Source organism: Calonectris borealis, chromosome 1 (assembly GCF_964195595.1).
Source record: "Calonectris borealis chromosome 1, bCalBor7.hap1.2, whole genome shotgun sequence".
Classification (NCBI taxonomy): domain Eukaryota; kingdom Metazoa; phylum Chordata; class Aves; order Procellariiformes; family Procellariidae; genus Calonectris; species Calonectris borealis.
The window spans coordinates 187595729-187615751 of NC_134312.1; positions in this window are offsets into that span (position 1 = coordinate 187595729).

Here is a 20023-nt window from a genome sequence, read left to right on the forward strand (position 1 = left end):
AAAAGCTAAGACAAAAAGCCGGGGGGGGGGGGGGCAGGGAATGTTTCGTTATTGAGGCGTTTTTCTTCTGAAGCAACTACTATGCATACTGGGGCCCTGCTTCCCAGGAAGTGTCTGGACATCGCCTGCTGATGGGAAGTAGAGCATACATCTCCTTCGGTTTTGCTTTGCTTCCGCACACATTTGCTTTTTTTTCGTTAGACTGCCTTTGTCTTGACCCATGAGTTTTTTACATCTTATTTTCTCCCCCTGTCCTGCTGAGGAGGGTGAGTGAGAGAGCAGCTGGGTGGGCACTTGGCAGCCAGCCAAGGTCAGCCCACCACACCAACTGTGGTACATCTCGTCCTGGATGAATGAGTGCAGTATTCATCATGTTCCCAGATGAGTGACTGGGAGCAGTCCTCATTCAGAAAGCCAACTTACAGTTCTTTGAAAATTGAAGCAAATGTATGGGAGAGAGAGAACTTCCATCTTATATTCAGTGGAGCAAGACTGTCTATATAGGATTGTAACAAAGTGTCACCTGTCTGTATTACCCACTGATTTCTTCTCCTCACAACAGTATGAGTAGCCACTTGTGTTAAGAGGGCAGCCAGAGGAGTGGCATGAGGGGGAGCCATCCCCTCCTGCAGACCTCTTCTTGTGACCCCATGGGAATTCTCTAGCACCCACCTATGCCCATGTGTATTTGCCCTGACCAAAAATAGGAAGAACATAATGGGATCCCTTTTTAGCTCAGTGCAACTGTATATCTAATACTGTTAGTGGCAGTATTTGGTACAGTGACCTGAAAACCTAATCCAAATTTGTCATTTTGTTATGGGTTGTTTTGGATTTTTTTGCTTTTTGTAATGCAGCTTCTTTAACCCAGATGAATTGTTCTGTGATTAAGGGACCTGCTTGGAGACAGGTGATAAGAAATTTGCCAGCCCCAGAGATAGGTGATGTGCAATTAACTGAGTAATTTTAGCATCTTAGTGCCTCAGTCCTTTATTTATTTAGAGATGGTATTTTCCCCTTCCTTTCTCAGAAGGGCTTGCATAGAATGCAGGGAACACCTGCAGTGGCCTTTGATGATTTTGGCTGCTATAAAAGTATTAATGGACCCTCAAAATTTTGGCTCAATGGAATGATTTACTTAGAAAAAATAACATTAAGAAGTGCATGTTCCAGGCTCTAAGCTCTGCTTAAGGTCTATATTAAAGGCTCTGTTAAGGTCCTATTGGTCTTACTGGTGATTTTTCTTTTCACTCAATGGGATTGACTCCATATGCCTTGTAGTCTTTTAGCTATTATCCCAGGCTGGAGGAGTTGCTGCTCTTTCCTCTTTGCCATAAATAAATGGAGCCTACTTGTGAGGTCCTTGGCTGCCTGGCAGGCCTTCAAAATGAGGAGGGCAAACTGGAGGAGTGTAGTTTCTTCCTTGCTCTTCTTATGTAGCCTTGCTTGTTTGGATTCCCACAGCAGAACCACTGATGGTTACTGAGTTTTTCTCTAGTATAGTGGTCCTCACAAACACTGAAAGATGCCAGTTGCCTGCCTGTGTGTCTGCGGTGGTGAACCTCACCCCAGACTTCTGGGTGCTTCCCCATCTCCCTAGACCTTTCATGATTCATGGATGCTCATGGAGAGTAAAACCCTAAACGCAACAGCACTTTGGAGACGAGGTTTCAAATCCACATCTGCAAAAAGTAACTGGCTGTGTCTTCTTAAAAGGCAAGAGAAACACTGAGGAATTTCAGCTCTAATCTCAGTCTGCACATCTCAGGCTTGCTGTGGTACGGTAAGTCATTTGAACATGTACAGCCTTGGAGTAACTAAGTGGGTGTGAGACTGTCTGCGGCTTTTGGGCACCTGTTGGTTTCAATGTCAGAACCAGAAAAGGCTTATTAAAAGACATGACGTAGTCCATTTATTTTCGTCAAGAGTTTTCAGCCATGCAATTTGATTTGCCTGTGGGTGACAGGTTATACTGGGCAGTTCCTTATTCAGCCCCACTCTTCTAATGTTGTAGATCACAGCCTTATCTTGTTTGTTCCACAGCCCTCCTCCCAGTTCATCCTCCTGCACCAGCATACGGTTGCTTTATTTTTAGACAATTAACCTTTTCTTTTGCCAGCAGTAGATGAAGTGCAGGGCTTCATAATTGGTGTTCTGTTGTCTCTGACTTCTCTACACCCCCCGTGGGGGCTTTCAATCATTGTTAGGGCTGGAGTCTCCGTCTGAATCCACGACACAGAGCTGCCTTATTATTTACCCTGAGTAGGAACGCAGCAGAAATCGATGAAATGAATGATTATTACTACCCAGAACTGACTGGAATTCAGATGCTGAATGATGCGCCCAAATAAATTTTTAAAAAGGCAAAGGTGCACAGCGGCTGCGTAACGCCTAGTTACACTTGAAGGCACAGCTCTCATTAGGAGGAGAACATCTGACTGTAACTGGATTTTCAGTGCCTAGTTAGCAAGAAAATGCAAGAGATTTTATTGACTAAAAAATTTCTCAGGAGGCATGTTGGTTAAAGCAGTACCTAAATACTGAAATAAAAGGCAGTGCCCAAGTCTTCAAGTACAGCCAGGAAGATAAGCCATGTCCTAGTGAGGTCTTGTCCTGCAAGCCTAATTTCAACAAGCAGGCCTTAGAAATCAGTTTAAAGTACTGCCCATGTGGATATTGGCTGAATACAACTTTTATCCTGGGGCCCAGAGGCTTTTAATTTTCAGGTCATTGAAAGGTTGGGTATTTATGAGAGCTGTAAGTAGGATACGATTCATGAATGCACATCATCACTTCTTTGCACTCGTGAACACTTGGAAAGTCAGCATGACCTGGGATTGCATCTGATTTTTCTAGAAAACAGGGTTCTGTACTATAACTATATCTCAGAGTTTGGCTTTGCAGGTGTAATGTAGTATGATGTGCAGCTACTGTAAGATTTGCTGCTGATTGTGCTCCCTTAATTTAAGTTAAGCTACACTTTGCTTAGAAGTAAACAAACAAAATGTGGGGGAGAGGGGGAGGGAATTCCTTTCCTTTCTTCAGCCATGGACAGGGGATTTCACAGGCTGTGCCTGGATTCCTTTTCAAACCCATCCCAGTCCTCTGGACAAATACATGACTTTACTGCAGTGGTCAGGACCTGTGTAGGCTCACAGGCTCAGTTAACTGGAGAGCCAAGGTGAGATTATGTCAGAGCAGTTGCTGATGTCCAAGAGACATAAGTGCAGTCTTAGTTTCTGCTGCAGATGGTCATTCCCTAATGTAGGGAAGAGAAAGAAGACTGTAGTCGTTGGGCTGACCCCATAATGCAGCTGAGCCCTTGCACCTCACCCATAAACTCAAATGCTCTTTACTCTTGCTCTTTGCCATGCCTCTGCAGAGCACGAGTTCGCCAGCAGCAGCTGCGACCCAGTGAAGGTGCCAAATGGGTAAGAGAGCAGCTACATGATCTGCTCTCCGTCACCTCCGAGTCTCACCATCTTCATCCCCCCTGCCCGCACCAGCCCCATCTCAGCAACAAGGCGCGGTGACAGGGAGCGGCCGTGCAAACGGGAAGGGGAGAGAGGCCCTCACCTCAGCCTTGGTCTGCACAGCCCCGTCTGGACTTTTATTGAGCCATCCAGAAGCATGCCTGCCTACACCGAGTAATTGCATTTTGTTGTGGCTGTTATAAAATACATTGGAAACATGTGTGGCTAGAAGGGCACATTAAACTCCTGCGTCTAGTGTGCATTTTTTTGCTCTGTTTTGTTTTGTTTTAACAGGCCAAAGGAGACATTTCAATGAGGAGCTGTGGCTCTCTTCTAGTTTTGCGTTTTCTTCAATGGGCTGTAGGCATCTGTATCAGGGAGGGCGGAAACTCAGGACTGCTACAGGTTCAAAGGAAGGGTTTTGGTCTGGCTAAGTCACCCCAAATGGCAACCCAGGGTAGCATCCCCTCCCTCTAGGACATTTTCCAGTGGCTCATGAAAAGGGGGTTCATCTCTAGGGGAGCGTTTGGTGTCAGGGCAATACCTGATGAGAAACAGCAGTCTTTCTCAGCAGCGCTTTGTGGATATTGTGTCTGTCAGAGTCACATTCCCATCGCTACTCATGGGACAAGTTTGCTGCATTGCCCAGGGCTTCTGGCTATCTATCTGAGTGGGTTATCTCTTTGTTATTGGCAGTGGCACTTAGGGCCTGGTTCTGTACAAAACACTTAGGAGCTACCTGGGTTTTGCAGGATCAATCCCTGGGTTTATGGACAGGTCCCGTTTCGCCTTTGTTGGGTTCCTCTTTGTGCAGCCCTGCGATCAGGAGCTGATCAAGGAAAGCAGCGCGATATGTCAGGTTTCATTATCACTCCGGTTTCTGATAAAGAATGAGGAACAAGCAGCCCAGTTCTCACAGTTTTCAGCTTTCATCGGCCTTTGTACACAAAGCAGTGTTTAAAATGTTGCTACCACTCTCCCCTGCAAATAAGAGAAGTCTGTGCCTCCAGCAGAAGGTATAAAGTATTTTGTTTATTCAAGGAAAGATAGCAATCATGAACGTTAGGCTGGATTTAAAAGCCTTGGACTTTATTAGGGAAATTGACTTCAGTTTAATAGGAAAGAAGGGGAGGGGTGGAAGGGGTGAGAGGAACAAGAAGGAAATTTCAAACAAAAATGTTCCAAGACCTCTTATTCATGAGTTTAGCTTTTGCTGTGGAGCTTAAACAACTTTCCATTAACATTCCTTATTGAGTACTATAAATGGAAAAAGCAAATAAACATTAGTCTGTGGCCTGATGTGTTGTCAGTGATGCTGTTCATGATTTTTTTTTTGCTCTGTCAGTGAGAGGGAAGGTGCCAGCAGCACTGCGACTTGCCAGCCTGGTCAGACTCTGCGCTGCATCTCTGTGCAAAGCAGGCAAGAGAAAAAGCTTTGTTTCACCTTCAGGCTGCTCAGGCTGGGGGCTGATGGGAAGTCTTAAAATGGACCCTAAATTAAATTGACGCTTGTCAAAGACGAGCTTTCTGCCATCACATCCTACACTCCCTTTCCTGAGCTGGTCAAGCTCTGTTTTGCAAAGTCAGAAGGGTTTTCAGGAGTCTACCATTCTCATCTGAAGACGTCACAGCTGTAACGAGCAAGGACATCTCTTTAATTTCCAGTCTGTATTTCATTGACCTTTTTGTTCTTATGCCAGGATTCTCCATAGTAGTTTCCCTCCCCCCACCATGTTTGCCCCCTCTACCTCCTCACTGGCTTGAAATACATAGACATCAGTTATAAGCTGTTTCAAGACTTCACAATGAACTAGCTAAATTCTTCTAAACCCTTCTTATAAAAGAATGTCTCATCACCACACCCAGCTCCCCAGCAGGATTCAGCAGACTCATTTCACTAAGTGCTTTACCCACCGTTATCATAAATACTAGTACTCTTCGTTTCTTGGCTGGGTATTCATCCTACCGCTGACATTGCCTTTTCCATTGCTGCATCTTCCTTTGCCTTGCTTTCCTCTTGCAGTCTGCTCAAAATTGCATCTAGGAAAGACACTTCCAGTCTTGCCCTTTCATGTCTTAGTTTAAACTTCTTCTTACCAGAAACAACAGCTGAAGCTGAGTGAAAGATACCTTCTTATGCAGAAAGATCATTTTTAGGAACATCCCAGACCTGTTTCAGCACACAAGTTGGTTTGAACCCCCTGTTCTTCAGACTTCCATAAGCCCTCTTTTCCCTTTGTTTGCACAGACCAGAAGAATTCCACTACAGGGCACCTGAGGGTGTTTGAGATCTTTTCCTCTTTGGGTGGACTGTGACAATCCCAAATCTCCCGGTAAGAAGGATGTTCAGTTTCATGAATTGGCCTAACTTTTTCTTTCATACAAGCTCTACCACAGGCTAAAATCTTTGTAATGCTTATCACACTAGTCAGCTTTACCAAACAACCTCCATCTTTGGCTAAATTCAGTGACAAAAGTTGTGGGGGAAGAGGGAGAAAAGGCCACTCACCTTATCCTTACGCTTTTTCTGTGTCAGGCTGTCTGGAGGGTACTCTTCCCAGCATAGACTGGGAACATCATACCAGATCTGGCTGGAGTCACCGCAAGATCAGCCACATGCTGCAGTATTACTTGGGTGCAGAACACAACGTCCTACCATGGGGTGAGGCCAGAACACCTGAGGCTTGCACGAAAGTGCATCATCAGGTCGCAGATGATCTTTCCAGATCTCTTCTCAAATGTCAACACACACTGACCAGGCAGTCCAGCACATCTTTCTATACTATTGTGATTTTCAGTTAATTTTTTGTTCCTATTAATGTACTCTAATAATGGGTTCATGCAGAACTTTCCCTCTGATAAAACTCTTGCCCCAGATTCAGGACAAGAGAGGGGAAGAACAAGGGAATATCTCTGTTTGTTCTTGATCATAACCCAAGGAAGCCAGAGTACTCAGCGAGTAAAGTATGTGTGCCTTTGCTGGAAATTATTATACTTTGTATAATAATTGTTTAGCAAATTTTCTATTTATTTGAATTGTTTCTATCCAGTGGGTAATTATAACATCTTCTGAATTCAGGCTTCTTAATTGGAGGTGGGAGTCTTCTCCAGACTCTTGACATAAAAATTTAGGCATATGAATGTAGGTGTCTTCATGAGAACAAGGTGACAAAGCTCTCTATATATTTAATAGAAAGCTGGAGCTTGATTCAGTTGCTTAAATGTAGATGTCTGATACTATTTATGTTGCCAGAGGTCATCTAAGACACATCTAAGACACACTAAGCTTGCAGATATGACACCTACAAGACAGCCACACCTTTCTGGAAAAGCATCTCAAAAGCAGATGGTAACCTCAAGGGCATCTCAGTGACCCTGGATGCCTACACTTCTGTAACAGAATCGGAGCAAAAGAGCGCAGAGCTATTGGGTCTCCTACACTAGGCACCTACACCTGTCCTCCAAATAGCTCTGCAGACTCCACTGACTATATTAATGAGCAACAGGAGCTGTTGTATTGGCGATGGCAGGAGCTCTGACACGCAGCTCCCGTGTATGTGTGCATGTCGAAGGAACCTAAATAACCTGCGCCTGGGGCTGAATGTCAGTGTACGTGCTTAGCTTAGGATGGAGGGCTTTGAGGGGATGGTTCAGAGCATCCATTAACTGGGTAAGGAATCTCTGCTGTTGAAATCAGATGCTTCGAGTGAGATGGTATTTCTATGGAGGAGTGAATGAGGAGAGGAGGAAGACAGAGAAGAAAGCAGGAATGGAGTTGTTGTACAGGATCTTGGGTTATTATAAAACAGCTGGTCATGGCAAATATTTGTGGAATGATGGATTATAAGTCAGATACATTTCAATTAAAAGACAGTATAGACAAAGGTAAGTAAGATTATTATTTTTTTATTTCAGAAGAGGAAGCTTTGATGAACTGAAGGAACTAATTAGCAAAGACAGCTGATCTCAGGATTTGAATGTGCGTCTGTGTGAATTTTAACCAACTACAGAAAATATCTTAGACTTCTATTCCAAGAAAGAAGAGAGAAAAACAAGCAGAGAAGGACTGCAAACATAACTGGATGAATAACCCAGGGGTAAAGAATCCTAGGAAGAAAGAGGGAACAGAGAAAGAAAAATGGGAAAATGGAAGCAAGGAAACTTTCTTAAAAGTTATAGAGGTAAGAGCAAGATTTTGCAAGTTCCAAGTGAACTACAGGCTTCAAAGTTTGTGAGAAAAGGATGAAACATTCACTGGTTATATAAAAAATGAAGAAGTAAGGAAGTTGAGCATTATCGGGTGAACATTAAAGTTATTATAACTTTGTTTCCAAAACCTAAGTGAATGTGTTGCCTGTGTTTTCAAGAACATGGGGAGAAAGGCAGTGATTAATGAAATGGGATTACCTACAAGAGGCTCAGGTGCTTATGAAACGATGAACAGAAAACCTCCATCACAGGACTTTGAAAAAACGGGCAAATGACACTAGACTTGGTAGCAAAGTTTTTCAATAAAATTCTCAAGTTAGAGGTTGTCGTGGTTTAACCCCAGCCAGCAACTAAGCACCACGTAGCGGCTCACTCACTTCCCCGCCGGTGGGATGGGGGAGAGAATCAGAAGACTAAAAGTGAGAAAACTCCTGGGTTAAGACAAAGACAGTTTAATAGGTAAAGCAAAAGCCACGCACGCAAGCAAAGCAAAACAAGGAATTCATTCACTGCTTCCCATCAGCAGGCAGGTGTTCAGCCATCTCCAGGAAAGCAGGGCTCCATCACACGTAGCGGTTACTTGGGAAGACAAACGCCATCACTCCGAATGTCCCCCCCTTCCTTCTTCTTCCCCCAGCCTTATATGCTGAGCATGACATCATATGGTATGGAATACCCCATTGGCTGGTTGGGTCAGCTGTCCTGGCTATGCCCCCTCCCAGCTTCTTGTGCACCTGGCAGAGCATGGGAAGCTGAGAAGTCCTTGACTATTAAGCGCTACTTAGGAACAATTAAACCATCAGTGTGTTATCAACATTATTCTCATACTAAATACAAAACACAGCAGTATACACAAAACACTGTGTTTTGGATTTAGTATGAGAATACTAGGAAGAAAATTAATTCTATTCCAGCTGAAACCAGGGCAGAAGTGATATTACAGATATGGAGAATAGCAAAGGTAATACTTATGTTTTAGAGATGTGAAAAACGTGACGTGGGAAATCATAGGCTTGTTAATCTGATCTCAATCAACCACAGATGCTTGAATGAAATAAAAGTACATGGATAACATGTAAATGAGAGAAATGCATCATACCAGACTAAACTGACCTTTCCTTGATAGGATAATTCATTTTCTGAGGCAAAGAAAATTAAGAAAATCATACCTATCTAAACTTTAGTGGAGCATTTGAGAGGGAGCTACATGGGCAATTATTAGGTGAGCTAGAGAAGGGTATTAACAGAAGAAATGTTATAGAGAACTGGCTAAAGATAAGACAAAAATGGGGCTAATTGAAAGTAAAAGCATTATAAGGGAGGCATTCTCTCTGACGTGGCTGGTGATTTAAATATTTTTTGCCAATGCAGAGGGGAATCAGAGTGTCTTAATAAACTGCTATGTGATTCAAGAATACTTAGGTTCTAATAACAAGAGTTTCTGCTGTCAGCTGATAGCTTTTCTGAAGCGAATGACTGAGAGAAAAGCCAGGTGACTAGAAGCCACTGAAGTAAAGAAGCCATGAAAAAGACAAATGTGATCTTAAAAATATCAGTATGTCCAACAAAAATAGGAAAGAAAGCATGCCATTGTAAAAGACATTAGTGAAATTTTAAGTGCAATATCTCAATTAGCTACAAACTAGGATTTTTTTGGCTTAGTTAGAGCAGGTGACCAGGATGCTTTACAGCATGTTAGATTTGTTTGTTCAACCAACGGTGGTTTCACTCACTCCAGTTTTCTTCACGTGACACAAATTCTCTCCTTCGCACACACGTCCCAGTAAGTCTTGCCAGCACTGCCTGGCAATAGTCTGTCACCTTTGTCCCACCTCTGCTTTGTGCATGATTTTATGTCCCAGATACCAACGGTGACTTGATTGAGTGATGGTAAATCATAGCTGTGGAGTGATACTTCATATCTGTAACTGCAGTGAAAGTTATTTTAAAAGTGTCCCTGCCTCTCCTACTCATTGCATTACAGGGGGGGTGCAGATTATAGTGCACCTGAGGCATGCTGGCAACAGTGGACTTGGCTCGTTCCCACTCAGGCTTTTGCCCTTCTCCTTTCCTGTCTCTCACCCATCATATTCTGATATGACGCAGCAGGAAAAAAAAATCCACCTTGGCTGGCTTTGCAAACTGTTTGACTTGATGATATGTCGTCATAAAAACATCCTAAACCCTTTGCTACCAAAGGTTAGTGTGTGAATTTGTATTAACTGTTCCTGAACAACTTCACAGAGAAAAAGACAAAGGATGTTTTCAGGTTTTAGACCTTAAACTGAGACTCTTGAGATCAGGCCAGAAATAGTTACGAAATTACTACAGATGAAATTAACGTCTGGCACAAAGTTTGGTGTAAAGGTAAATCACAGGAGATTTATCTGCAGATTCCTGGCTCTCCTGGTACACCAGACTTCTTAAAACAAAAAGCATTAGAATAGAAGCCAAGAGCAAAACCTGGCAAAATTTAGCTACAAGAAACACAAGCCCCACCTAAGAAATGGAGGACAGTCTCTTGGAAGCAGTGACGAGCTCCCATTGCAAGTGTGTGGTAAGGAGAGCTAAAAACGTAATTCTTGCTTGTATAAACAGGCAGGTGATGAGTAAGGAACATGATTTCCCCCCGTGAAAGTATGTCTTGTGCCGGTAGTCACAACTTCAGCATGGATGTCATAAGGGAGGAGACAATAAAAAAAAGCAATAAAAAATTACTCAAGGGCTGGGAAAAATGCCTGCAAATGAGAGGTTGAAAGTTTAGCAAACAAAGGACTGGGAAGTGACTGTACTAGAATGTGTGATTACGTGGAGTCAGTAAAAGGTGCTTCCATTTAGTTGCAACACAAGATGGGAAGAGATGCTTGAGAGAAGTGCAGGTCCCTGATCCCAGTGCCCACTTATATGGGTGAAATGGTCTATATGGTGCACAGGTGGCCCAACTATATGATCTAATGGTTCCTCTTCATCCTAAATTCTGTGAATCTTTGAATCACGCTGCAAAGACCTTTCTTCATTCAGGGTTCCCATCCCACCCGAAGACGGAGCAAAAGTCCTCTGGAAGGCTTTCCACTGACTTCAGAGGCTATGGGCCAGGGCCACAACATAGCGGTGACATACAGAGGGAAGTAATATCTCTTTAGAGAAGTATCAAATAACAGAAGTGGCCTGAAAAGTATCTCTGCTTCTAGGGCTACGAAATTAAGATCATGAAAGACAGATCAATGCTGTCTTTCCAACCAAGAAAGACTTAGGCAACCTCACCCCACCTATGGCAACCCTTACAGACAGCTGGGTGGCATGCTGGAGCTCTGCTGACAAGACTATGAGCAGCTCTGTGAGAATGAGTTCTTCACCTTAATTTTCTGGTAGGCAGCTTAGGACCAATCTCTTCTATACATTACCTTTGATCCGCAATTTTATATTTTTTCCAGGGCTTAGCTCGCTGCATTGCCATTTCCTCAGGCAAAACGGTGTGGGCTCTGTTGTGCTGCACAGCTGGGGAGACGTGCTTCCCCTCTCGGCCCTTGCACAAAGCCCGCAGGTCAAAGCAGTTATGAGCTCCTCACTGGGACTGACTTGCTAATTATCAACTTCAATTTCATGCACTGTTTTTATCCATTTAGCTTCTAAAGAAAGACTTTCATGCTGTATTTAACAGAAAAATTCCAGTCCATGCTCACCGGCTCTTGAAATCTCCTTTACCACAAGAGAAGAGATGCATTTTTCAGGAGGCTGAGAGACCTCTCTGTGCTGAGCTGTTACGTTCACTGTTAGGTGCTATAGCAGCAAGAGTACATCGCACCTTTCACCGTCAGGGCTTTGAAACAGTTAGGTACTTCCACCTGCTACAATACATATGTGCCACAGAAAAAGATGAGGATGAGGAGAGACTCAGGCCCAGATTTCTCCATCCAAGTCCTACACCACAGCGGGACATGGAAGGCGGGCGAAGTGGCATGCAGCCCCTGCTGTGGTCAGTCGGGGGAGATGACAAGGGAGGACGCCTTCTGGAGGTCTCTCACTCCCCACAGCCGTTGTGGAGAGAGTAAGCTGCTGTGTTTTTAAATGACATGCCAAATTTAGGCAACTGAACTAGGCGTCAGAGGTAAGTTGGTAAATCATGCAAGGACAAGAACAGCATTAGGAGTCTAGTGCATTCTCACCCCATAAATTACACCAGAATTTCATCAGACTTGCTTCTTTGAAGAACATCTTCTTAGGACCACGCATATGACAGGACAGACTTTAATCCTAAGTATGTAGATGTTTTAGCCCTGTTCCCTGGGTGCACGGAGGAGAGGGAACTGATTCCCTGCAGCACTCTGGTGGATGTGGCCAAGAAAGATTATGGGTAACCTCTGTCTGGCAGCAATCACCATCCAGGCTTGTGACCCTGATTTTCCTCCATTATGTCATCAGGATGATTATTTTTCCCCCATTCTGCCTGAAGACACATTTCAGATCCAATCTGTCCCAGCTGAAACAGCTCAGCTTGGTCTGGCAAAGAGCAGCCAGAGGATTTCATTACACTGGATGTTTAACTCTGATGTTGAGTATCTGAATGAACCCTTTCTTTCTCTTTATGTCTGCAAACATAATGCAAAACTCATTAATACCATCCTGCTCTACCTCCTCACCACACCACTGCAGAAGGAGCCCTTGCCAATAGTGGGAAAATCTCCAGGGGATTTCTCCAAATCAAGAATATGAAGGAGCAGAGAGGCTCCTGCTGCTCCCAGGAGGAGCTCCTCGGGTGCTAGTGCATCCAGAGGCTGAGATGTCCCAGCGTCAGTGTGGGATGGAGCAAGGCTTGGAGGGGCTTGGAGCTGGGTTGTGTCTGCACATACGGCACAATGATGTCACCTCTCTCTGGTGGGTGGTCTTTACTGGGGGTTCTTCCCAAGGAAACTTCAAGCAGAAAGCATCAAGGTTTTGGCCCTTTCTATCCCTCACTGCAGAGAAAAGGGCTAAGCAGCATAGAGAGATGAATTAGCTCAGTATCAAGGCCTCTGCGGTTTCTTATTTTTTTAATCAAACCTCCAGACTTTGGAGGCTTTAGTAAATCCTCCTATTTCAGCATCGTTTCAAAGCAAAAGTAAGAACCCTAGGGCTTACCTATGACTTAACTGCTCAAAAGTGCAATTTCGTTTCCCTTAAAATTCAGACTAAACAGTTTCAAGCCGCCAGAGAATTTACCTAAGCTTTGCCAGGTTCTGAATTAATCACGTTAAAAAAAGGTAAACGATCTTTACTAAAATGACTGCCCATCCTGGTGCCTGAAAGAGAGGTGTTAACCAGGGGCAGCTAAAAGCAGAGGCATAATTGCCTTGGGGTGGTACCCACTCGACACCCCTCAGAGCGCCTTTCCCTCCCCCACTGCGTAACACTATTTGAGAGTCTATTGCATTCTCATTTTCCATGTGTACTACTGGGGAATAAAGGATGAAGGAGAGGCAAAGTGTGATGAACCGCTCCCGAAGACGACAGTTGAAAACTTCAGTCAATCTGCCGCAGCCCACCTTCCACCCAGACCTGCAGCAAGGGTTAACGAAACCAGAGTCGATCACAACAGTCCTCTGGAGTTGAGTGCTGAGTGCCTGTGTGCTGCAGTTCAGCAGCTGTGGCCCCTGAAAGAAACGTTTGAAGCTTTAACTGCAACAAGAAAACCTCCCCTACAAAGAGAACACAGAAGCAAAAAGGTGAGAGCTTAAACTCTGACACCAGTGACTCCTATCCATGTCTCAATAAGGAAGGCAGATTGTCTGGCCAGCATGCTATTCAGAGGTGATACCAAGTATTGATTTATTTCCAAGAAACCTTAACTACATTGTTCAGAGTCTTGAAAAAGAAGGACGGTCTTGGAGTTATCAGCAATCCAAGACCAAGCAGTAGATAACAAAATCCATCAGTGATTCTGAGCTATTTTAACACACTTCTTGATGGGTTTCTCAGAAAAAAAACAGAAGATAGTCATCACTAGATATGCTCTTTTAATCTAACTAACCAGTGCTGTATGCCGGCATCAATTTGTCCCATTACCTCCTCACATTGTTGAGGCTTTATGCTTCACTTATCTGAACAGATGAGCAGATAACCTCTACTTCCAGAGCATCCTTTGGATTTTTATGGTGTTTTGAATTAGTGATGCAAATCTAGTTTGCTGAAACAGACCTGGACTCCATCCCTGAAGGAGCGCTTTCTATTTAGATTAACAAGGCTGCATTGTGTCACTGCCTGATGTAAGGTGCAGAAGTGCCCAATTTGTCAGAATATTAAACACGAGAGTCTGTTGTGGTTTCTCTCTACCCTACAGAACATACATTTGCAGGTCTGCAGCTGAACTCCTTTCATCAAACACCTCATTACCTTGGCAAAGTGAAGGGAAATAGCAACTTAAATACTTCAGGAATATACTGGTTATATATTAACCCATGAGTCTGTAGCTGTAGGAATCAGACAAGCACCGCAGCGTATCTTTTGTTTAATAGAAAATCAAACCAGAAAAAAATACAGTCCTGTTGAGTTTGGGATGTTGCTCCTGACATCCAATGTCAGGATGAGCGTGAAGGAGGAGGAGTGGTATTGGAAAGGAATTCAACCTATATCTGTACGGGGGTATCCGGGAGCATTTCTGAGGTGTGTGCTCCCACTCTGTTGAAATGAGACATGGGCATGTGCCACCCGCCCCCTCCAGGGTCTGGTGTCCCCAGTGGGTGTGTGGGCTGGACAAAAGCTCTGGCATAGTCTGAAAAAATCTCCCATCTGCACTTCCAAGGGAATACGATCCCACAGTATCCCACACACTGTCCCACTGGCCAATTTAAACAGAGACCAAGAAATCAAGGTTTTCTTTCTGGCTGAGTAAAAAGCTTTCCGAGTGACCTTGTAGAGTTACTTGTTCTTTCATGGCTGGTCTATCTTATACAAATCAATGTGGATAATTTTTATCTACTTAGCAAACACATTTGAGGTGGAACAAACATTGGAAATTACAGATGGATATTGCAATAGGAGGAAGCACCTAAGCACACAGGAGCAATCTTTGGGGTCTTGCAAACCAACATGCCATGCCTTGTAAGGCTCTGTCCATTTGCAGTGGGATTGCCAAAGAAGAGAGAACTAAATTACAAGGTATCTCTACGGTGGGGAAAATGCATAATCCCCTTGGCACAGGGCGACAAGGAACAGGATACAGGTCTATTGAGGCTTCAGAACTGATGTTTTAGCTGTAAAACCCTCCTCTTCCTCAGAGGAATAATTACACAGAAATTCTGCACATCTCAAAACAGAAAATGCTCCCAGGTTCATCTGGAAAGCCCTTGTCATTGTTAACATTTTAGCTGCAACCATCAGCAAATTGTTGCCAACGATCAGCTGAGCAGCTGCCCCACCGAATGAAGAAGCTGGGTAGGATGGCAAACTCTGAGTTTGTGGCCCGTATGCTGTAAAGCTCTGCTGTGTTCAGGATTGATATACCTGCCACAATGCATAGGAAATGACAGTGCAGTGGGCTGCTGTGTGCAAACCCAGAGCTGTTATGCAAGACTTACTTTTCCAGAGAACTGTAAACTTCAGTGAACTGTGTATCTTCTCTGTCTGTTGTTGTTTACGTGCCTATTGATTTATCTATCCATCCATCCACCCAAAAGTAACTCACAGCTGGAGACTTCTCAAATGCTGTACAAGTGTTTCTGTGTCCCTGTTTCCATTCTTCCAGGAGTTATTACTCTGGCAATTCACAAAACTCTTTGTCAGTCTCTATAAAGTAAAGAACTTAATTTTGCAGAACAGATAGTTATTTGTTGGTGGCACTCTGCCTACAGGTTATGAAGATGGCCAAAAACTACCAGCAACTTACTTTTGGCATAAAGTTTGCAACATAAACTGTGGATTTTTTTTTCACTGGAACAAAAGTCACTGCATTTTCAAAATGTGTCTTCGTTTGTATGTACTGCTAATCACCCATGTAACCAAAGGGGAAAACTACTGCAGCAAACCATATGGGGGTATAAACAGGAAGGAAAAGGGTCGTCTAATTACAGAAGTGATGGGAGTAGGTGTAGTTCAAGGCCCTTTGTTGCTCTAGTCTGCCCCTAGGCAGACTCTATAGGGATGCAAGGAGCAGAAGGGATCCTCAAAGATACCCAAATCCCACTTTAAATCCCTTAGAAGTTCCTTACCAGTGCAGAAATATTTTAGCTTTCCAGGAAGTCCTGCCTGCTCCAGTGAGCTTTGAAGACCTGATCTTGAGGATTCTTGGCCCAGATCCATAGACACATATAACTCCCACTGAAATGGGACTAAATGGGAATTAGTGAAGTGATGAAGTGAACCTCTGGTGTCAGTTCCTCATCTTTACTGTCTAACTCAAAAAAGTATGGGGACATAAAATGGGGGTACTACCAATCGCAAATCATTACGTGAGATCAGCATTGGAGGCTAAACCTAAGGCAGGCAGATCTAATGATGCTTCACTTAAAGAGAGTGGGCAATAAAATGTTCTTGATCTTTGAAGATATTACATGTTCATATGTTTGCATAAAATATTGTCTTAAAGGGGGTGCAATTATTTTAATGATGTCCCTAAACTGGATCTGGGCAGGTGCAAGTGGCAAGTGGTATTTCTGCAAGTGCTTCAGACCTTACAAAATAATATATTTTTTTCAATTTGTGATTATCCTGAGAACATTAACTCAGTTGACATCCTGGCAGATCAGGCCTCAGTAGAGTAAAATCTAATGACTGTGGAGGTCGAAAAAAGCAGTTAGCAATTTCTGCTTGAAGAAAGGAGCCCATGGAAAGATGCAGTCTTTTTTTTGGTGGTGGCTAAAGAGGCATTTGATCCTTAGCCGAGCCTAATCTGTCTGCGTGGAGGATTTCCCTCAAGACCAGTTTGTATTATGCAGAATTGACTAAGTGTGAGCTGGCTCCTCTTCTTCCTTGTACCGGGTGTGATTTCCATTTGTACCTATCCTGGGCAGAGGTACAAAACTATCCAAGCAGCAGCACAGGTTTTCTTCACTCGTTTGGTCTAAGTGCAAATGACTGCATGAAATAAAAAGTCAGAAGAGTTAGGCCATATATCACATTTTGTTCCCAGTCTTAAGGCTCTGAAGAATAAATAAAAATTATGTTTTCTGAAACCATTACTCTTATCTCAAATGCCCAGGATGAATTTCTCTGTTCCTTTCCTTCCTCCCCTACAGCCTTTTGGGCTCAACTGCCTGAAATGTTTCTTATCTCTGTTCCTAAAATGGACCATATCTCCTTCCCACCTCCTCTTTCTCACAAGCACTTGCACAGCCGTCCCTCTCTGTGGCAGGAAGCCCCAGAGGGGTCTGGTCTCATGATGATTGGCAGAAGAATCAAGTTGTCCAATTTCTGGTCTGAATTCACTGCTGACCCTGCTTTGACGATCTCTTGAGGTTCCTTCCAACCTGAACGGTTGTCTGAGACAACGAGGGGAAGCCCTAAGCCACTGACCGGCCTATCTGCAGGGAAGAAGTCACTTCACAAATGAGCTGCAATCACACTCCAGCATTAAGCAAAAACGTGCATGCAGATCATTGCACACAGAAAGTGCAGGCAGAGGCACAGCTGCCTAAAATCTGCCTTTTGGAAAGACGATAGTGTCAGCCCTGAAAGAAATGTGGCCTGGCACCTTGTACTTGTCAGCTCTTTAAACACTGGGAGAGCTGCCTCCACTGCAGTCCTGGGAGAGCTGCAAGATGGAAAGACTTCTCTAAAGTCAGCTACGTGTGGTTTTTATTGCAATACAAAAATTTGGGAGTTGCACTGGGTGCTGTAGCATGCATGCTAGAAAATAAAAGCGGCTGAGGGAAACAGCCCACTTGTAAACACTCATAACGTCCCTGCGCCCAAAGCAGTCGGGAACACATGCACAGAAACCACTTACGCTGTGGAAAGGAAAGCAAGGCAAACAAATAGCCTCAGGGCTTGCTTTCGTGCAGCTCAGAAGCAGACTTCCTGTGCGACACGGGAAACTATGGGGAGTTTACGGTTTGATCCTGACCTCCTCATACCTCCAGGTTCCCAGGGACTTCAGCAGTGATTTGCAGAAGGGACCAGCTTCTCTGTCATGGCCCAGGTGCCTACATTTGCATTATGTTAATTCACGCATTCGGCACCGAGACATTTTTCAATCACCTGTTCTGCTGGTGGTATAAATATTAAGTCAGAACTGGAAAGACGCCAACTTAACTAAGTCGTTCCCTTCGTTTGAGGATGACCCGTGATTCCCACTCCTGTGACAAAACATGGCATTCAGTAGAAGACTGAGAAATAAGGTTATATCAAGTCATGTGCTAAAATCCTTTTAAATTCTTGCTAAGATTCGGAACTGAGAAGCCAATTTAAATTCATCTCATTTCACCCATTGCTAATTTTATTTACGCTGCAATACTTTCAAATAATATTTAACCAGCATGCAAGCAATAGATGTGCAGATGGTAGGTGGGTAGAAGGATAATTTATGACCTAGAGCAAGCTATAAGCCAGCTTTACCAGTTGTAAATGATGCCCTATGTGTTCAGACCTTTGACACTTCTTTAAACTCTAGTTAACATATATGATGATTTAGCCCACAAACCAATTCCACTCTGAAACAATGCATTTCCTTGATTAAAGAGTTTCTTAAGGGAATATTTAATGTATCATATAACAGTAAAAACCTTTTACTTAGCAAATAATTCCAGATTTCCAAGATTGCGCCAAACCAAGGTTGTACTGGCAATCCCATATCTGCTTCATAGGAACCACATTTCTCCTTTTTAAACTAGATATTTTAAAAAGTAATAATAAAATATTGGAAATGCAAACAGTGCATAGGATAAAAATATTCAAGCCTTTCTTGGAAAAATAAAAAGACCGCATATGTAGCTGGACATATTTTCAGGTATGTGGATGCACGCCATTATTTCATGGAAATCAGGATATGCAGCACTGGAAGGGATCTCAAGACATTTTCTGAGCTGGGTGTTCCTAGACTGTGAGACATTTATCGTTGATGGTATATAAAGCCATTTCTAGGATGTTCATGAACGCAGCTCATCTCTTTCTCGAGATACACTCATCCATGTAGGCTGTTGCAACAAAACCACTAGATAATGTCAAAAAAGTGGGCAACATTAAAGATACCAGAAGCGTGGGAGAGTGGTGGGAAAGTAGAGAGCATGGCACTGGGAACTTAATTTGAATTGGGTGGGTATATGTGATAAGAGGAGGATAAAAGGCAGAGGCAACTCTCTTGTTCATGACACTGTTGCCACACCAGCAAATCACCCAAAAATCTCTTAGGAGACTGGTCCCTAACCAGTTCTTAAAAAACCCGGTGAAGGTGATTGCTGTATTACTTTAGCCTTTTTATTTGTAATACATTTCCTGCTGATGCCCTCTTTCTCAGAGCTTGCTGCAAAAAAGTGTGACGCAGGGGATTCAAACAGGTTTCTCTGCAAAAGCCTGCCTGGATTGCATCAATTTTCCCTGCTCTACTTGTGCACCAGTGAGCAAGCGAGGGCAGCTGGTTTGATCTCTGTGCAATGACAGAAATGGAGGTCTCCTGACCAGCCCACGTCATGGTTCTCCCCTGCTCTCCCTCATCTTTGCCCCAGGCTCCTGTGGGCTCTGTTTCAGTCATGTCGCCGGATTCAGTGCCTACGCTTCTCAGGGTTGGAAAACTGGCTCAGGTCAGTGTGTTCCCCAGAGGTGTCCCAGTTTACATCTGGGCATAGTGATATTTACATGCTATTACGTGAATCAGTAGCTCTGTGCACATGCTTTGCTTATGGAGGAGATACCAGACAGAGTGACAAGGTGTGTAACATCTTTGCCACGGGTGTGCAACAGCAGCAGCAACCCCAGGCCTTAGGGGAAAACCCATGGCATGTTACCCTTGCTCCCAGTCAGCTATGAGATATGATACACATCCCTGTGGAGTGACAGGACCAGCCACCATAAAGATAGACACAGCAAGAGGTGAAGTTGATCAGTCAAACCAGATACAAATGTTTTCTAACCTCTGCCTCTTCTTTATTGTATTCTCCTTGCACTAACAGATTTCTGATGTCCTTTTCTCTGCTATTTTAGTCACCATCTATGTCTATATTTTGTTTAAGCAGCTATTAGTGCCTTTTTTTTTTCTTTAAAGAAAACTCCAAGCCTAACTGAGGGCGTTTTTTTTCTGAATTTATTTTCTTTCAGCAGCTTTTAAGTATAAGCCTCAGTCTCATTTCCTCCTTTGGATTCCCTTTTCCTCCACCAACTCTGATGTTTTCAGACATTTCTAATTCTTTGCCCTCTTAACATTGTGTGTTGCATCT